The sequence below is a fragment of the Choloepus didactylus genome, chromosome X (genome assembly GCF_015220235.1).
Source record: "Choloepus didactylus isolate mChoDid1 chromosome X, mChoDid1.pri, whole genome shotgun sequence".
Taxonomy (NCBI): domain Eukaryota; kingdom Metazoa; phylum Chordata; class Mammalia; order Pilosa; family Megalonychidae; genus Choloepus; species Choloepus didactylus.
In genome coordinates this window covers 86,007,187-86,012,385 of record NC_051334.1, presented here as the reverse complement: position 1 = coordinate 86,012,385, position 5,199 = coordinate 86,007,187, and the positions used below count along the sequence as shown (strand labels likewise).

The window sequence follows — 5,199 nt, the reverse complement described above, 5'->3', positions numbered from 1 at the left end:
AAAAGTAAAAAAGAATACCCAAGACACCTCATAACTCTCCTCCCCCCAACTATTCATTAGTTTTTGTCCCCTTTTTTCTACTCATCTGTCCACACACTAGATAAAGGGAGTGTGAGCCACAAGGTTTTCACAATCACACAGACACACCATGTAAGCTACATAGTTATACGATCGTCTTCAAGAATCAAGGACACTGGGATGCAGTTCAACAGTTTCAGGTATTTACTTCTAGATGCTAATATCTTACTAAAGAAAATCAACTTCCAAAATAAATGTTGATGATTTTGGTAATCCTTTAAATATGTTACTGTTATTCTGATAAATTCATTATTGAGATTTTCAAAATTAAACTTTTTTTTCTATTAAAAAGCCCCTAGGCTTTTCTATTTATTAGGAATTCTCAAAAAAGTTAGTACCAGCTTTGAAATGCTTAGTTTGCCAGGATAGGAATTGATTTTATATAATGTCTAAGCAATTCAAGTAAATTTTTAAATGGGCAGAATGTTTAGATATATTTGGCTTCCCAGTGTCTTATGTTGCATAAGGACAGGAACGTGCTTATTTCTAATGAACAAGATCAGCAAAATATGAAAAGTTTTTAGAAAGCAAAATGTTCCTGGTCTACTTTAGCTCTCATGAACCTCTTCCTGACATTCCTTCGTGGACATTCTCTAGAAAGGCAGCAGCAGAAAAATGCCATGCCAGATGCAGTAACAAGCCCATTAATCTGCTTTACCTCAAATACAATAGGAAAAACCACTTTGGTGAATCTGATGCAGGCAAGGCCAAATTCAGTCACCTCCATGGTGCTTTGCCTAGTGTTCGTTCCCTACACTCCTGGCTGCACTTGGAGGGGTGTGAGCAGAGTAGGCTCTCAAGAGACATGAATTAATTATGCAAATTATCAGTTCTAATAAATGCTTCAATTTAAAATAATAACGTTTGTTTTGGGCCTATGCACATTGGGCAATGAACTAGATGCTTTATACATATTACTACTCATTTTTGCATCACAATACTTGGGTCGCACGCAACACTAGTACACTTCAAAGTCACAATTCAAACCATCATCTGCAGACATATCACTACTTTTGCCAAAATCTCCCAAGTGTGGGCTGCAAAGGATCAGACTGCCAGTTTAATTGACAAACATCCATACTCTTTCTCGAATAAGGCTCCTAAACTTTTAGGGAATAAGAAAAGAAAAGGTGCTTGAAAAGAACATTACTGAAGAATGTAGGGAGGTGTCTGTGAGAAGCACGCGATGCAGTGTGTGCCTACCAGGAGTCCTGCCCTGGCTGCCTATTTCATATGCATTGTCACCTAATTGTTACAATAAACCTGGGAGATAATATTAGTACCACCCTTTTATTTTTTTTTTTTTTTACATAGGAGGGAACTGAAGCTTAGAGAAATCTGTCCAAGGTTATAGAAGACAGAGTTGGGATTAGTAATCAAATTCAGCCCATCAATAAATATTTACTGTCTACCAGGTACTATCAGAGGTACTCCCTCCTTCCACAAATCATACCATTCATACTGAACCCATTTTCTTTTTGCTTAGGAGGCAAATCAATGTGAAATTGAAAAATCTCCATAGGCTTTTTTTGTTGTTGTTAATTCTAACTTTTATTCTTATACAATTTGCAGAATAGAGTTGAAATGATTGCTATAGGTTTTAATGTCAATAAGAAGAACTGGACTATAATACAACTGAAATGCAGTGGTGAGCTGAACAAGTACATCTAAAAATGAAGTCACAGACATGATTTTCTATACATTTTTTGTTTGAAGAAACTATAAAGTCAGCAAGCAGTCACAGATGAAAGAACAAATAAAACAGGTAGATTTAAGATGAGGAATAAAAATATCTGTTAAGGGTAGAGGAGAAAACCGGGTGGTGAATGGCAATAGTTGGAACAGGAGGATACTCAGCAACATTTGCTCTTCCAGCCTGTCTCGCCTCCTCCACTGGTGATATCTACATTTTCACTGTTGGGTTCTTTTATGGGGGTCTTTTGAAGGATATCTGCAGCTAATGTGAGGAACACCTTCTCGATGTTTATATTTGCTTTTGCACTAGTCTCAGAAAATCTAATACCATGCTCCTTTGCAATCTGTTCTCCTTTTCCTTTAGGTACAACTGTTTTATCGTCCATATCACACTTGTTTCCTAGGAACAATCTTTCCACAACTTCATTGGTATGCTCATCTATGTTTCTAAGCCATTTGCTGATGTTTTCAAAACTTTTACCATTAGTGATGTCATATACTAGCATGATACCCATAGCTCCTCTGTAGTAGGAGGTTGTGATGGTGTGAAATCGCTCTGGCCTGCCGTATCCCATATCTGTAGTTTGATCTTCTTTCCTTGTAATTCAACTGTTTTGATCTTAAAGTCTATTCCTATGGTGGAAATAAAGGTGGAATTGAAGGCATCATCCGAAAAACGAAAAAGGACGCAGGTCTTCCCCACTCCGGAGTCCCCGATCAGGAGCAGCTTGAAAAGCAGGTCGCACATCTTCTTCGCCATTGGGAGGAGCGGCTCAGGCTCTCGCCGCCGGCGGCCCCAGGGGATCGGTCCCTCTCAGTACAGCCAACTCCTCTCGGGCGTTCTCAGGCCGGGAAACCGGAGAAGCGTGGGAAAAGGAGGACTTGAGAAGGTGCGGGCGATCTGCAAACCGCTTCGTCGAGGAAGCCCCGACGGTGGCGGCGTCCAGTGCCTCCGAGCGCGGCGACCGCGGCTCCACAGCCTCTCCCAGCCGCTCTGCCCAGTTCCGGGGAGTCGGTCGGGACAAAATGGCCTCCCCTCCCCCCTCAGAGTTGCTCGGCCGGGACGCTCCCACAGGCAAGCAAGCAAGCTCTGCCGTCAAGGGAGCGCGGCGGGCGTGGGAACAGTCTCGCTCCCGAGCGGAAACCCCGAACTAGGACGCGGTGGTGGCAGTGAAGGAGGACGTCGAGCCGCCCAGCTCAGCTACATAGCCACAGGAAGCCTCTCCATAGGCTTTTATTCCATAGGCTTTGTTTTCCATGACCATCCAAAAGTTGACTGCCACACACACACACACACAATGGTCAAACTTGATGGTAAATGTGAAAATATATCCAATTATGTCCTACATGCATTATTTTGGACATAATGCTAGGTGGAGAAGACCATTTTGAAAAAGACAGCTAGCCACGGTTTCTGGAGAATGACTTAAACCGTAAGGCCTTCTATGAAGCTTTTGAAGATGTCAAATTTTAAACAGTCAAATTTCAAAAAGAACAAGACAGCACCAAAGCTAGTTTAACATTCATAATAAGTGATCTAATAAATAGACCTATGTTTGCCTGATCAGGTTTTGCTTAGGATGTCAGCTGGAAAGCTGGAAGGAAACTGGTTTTAACTTCCATACAACCTGTATCATGACAACATCACTTTATTAGAAATGTAGTTGAACTCAGCATAAGACTGAAACAATTCAAATTGAAAGCAGATCTTTCTTTTCCAACCATCTTTCTTACTTCATTCATGGTCTAGAATTGAGACTACCTCCTTAGACAAAAAAAAAAAAAAGGGTGGGGTGAGTGGTGATTGACATTCACTGAGAAGCTTTTGTATGCCAGGCACTTCATGAATTTTCTCATTTAATTCTCACAGTGTGCTGCAAGATATTATCCTTGACTCATAGAGGAAGAAACAGAAGCATCAAGAAGCAAATTCTCTAATTTCACATAGCTAGTAAGAGGCAGAGCCAAGCTTTAAACTCAGATGTGAGCTATTACAATGTTCCACAGCAGTTTCTTAACTTCTTATAATAATAACAATAGAGGAGATGAACAAGATGATCTGTAAGATCTCTAAACACTGGAGTTTTATGACAATATAATCTTACAGCAGGTAAAGCAGGGTAAAACAGTGATTTGGATTATAAACTGCTTTGGAACCTCAAATGTACCATATAGTGATGGTGACTTCTTAAAAATTCCTGGAAAGGTCATTGTGACAGAGCATATAAAATGTCTTGAAATCAAAATACTAGGCTTCCCAGTGGATAACAGAATTCACACAGAGTCAAGAGGCTATCCTGGAGGTTACTCCTATGTAAGCTTCACCTAGATATGCCAAATGAACACAGTATGATAAGCCCAAGTCAACAGTGGTCCCGGATCCCTATCTGAGACTCTATAAAAGTTTTATTCACTAAGTTTATTCTTCAGAAACTTAAATCCTTCAGAGAGCTCTTATGCCAGCTAAGTTCCAAAACCCAGAGGCAATAGCCTCTTCAAGAACATCAACTAGATGTGTCCCCATTTGCTCATAAAGTTGACACCCCTTTTCAACATGAACAGGTAAGAGTGGTCAGTGCCTAGACATCCCTGAAGATGGGGAAAGTGATTAAACTAGAGGAGGGGGAAGCAACAGACAAGATGGAATTTAAAAAAGGATTATGAATACTGAATCTCTATATAATTTTCTTTTTCTTAGTTGCTAGGGTATTAGAATAGCCAGAAGGAAAGAATTGAAATGGTGGAACTGTAACCCATAGCAGCCTATGAAATTTGTTCTATAGCTACTTGTTAAACTGTAATTTGAAAACTCTCACCTTTTTGTATATATGTTACATTTCACAATAAGGAAATAACTGAAATGGTGCAACTATAACCCATAATATTCTTTGAAATTTGCTAACTACTTGTTAATTTGCACTTGGAAAGTTATTACTTCTATGTATATATGTTAAATTCTACAATAAAAAATATGATTAAAAAAATACTAGGCTTCCAAGTAGAAAAAAAAAATTAATCTAACATTTCACATTATCAACAGAGAATCAAGTTTAAAAAAAAAAATAAGTCTATTCTAAAACGATGGCATTTAAAATACAACAGCATTTCCCAGGGTCCCTTCCATGGAAACCTAATCTCTATATAACTATTGAAAGATAATGAGGTTCCTGAGTCCAGGGAGTTTGGGAAGTGCTGGACTTAAGGTTAAACTGCTTCTTTGCTGGTTAAGACAGTACAGTCATGCGGTGTGCTTCAGCCTAGCTCTTCCGCCCACAGGCCTGGCCAGGTGACCTTGGGCTGGTCATTTCAGCATGCTGGGCCTTGATTTTCCCAGCTTAATCTTTTGACCAACAAAGCCAATTCAGGATTTAGGCCAGAGAATATTATTCACTGCAAGGCAGGCAAGAGGAGGGGGCAGCTGCCTCC

At 40.0% G+C, this 5,199-nt stretch overlaps 1 pseudogene; it reads right to left on the bottom strand.

The window, feature by feature from the left end:
- Positions 1-1,515: 1,515 nt before the first annotated feature.
- Positions 1,516-3,368, bottom strand: LOC119523025 (annotated as a pseudogene).
- Positions 3,369-5,199: the final 1,831 nt, after the last annotated feature.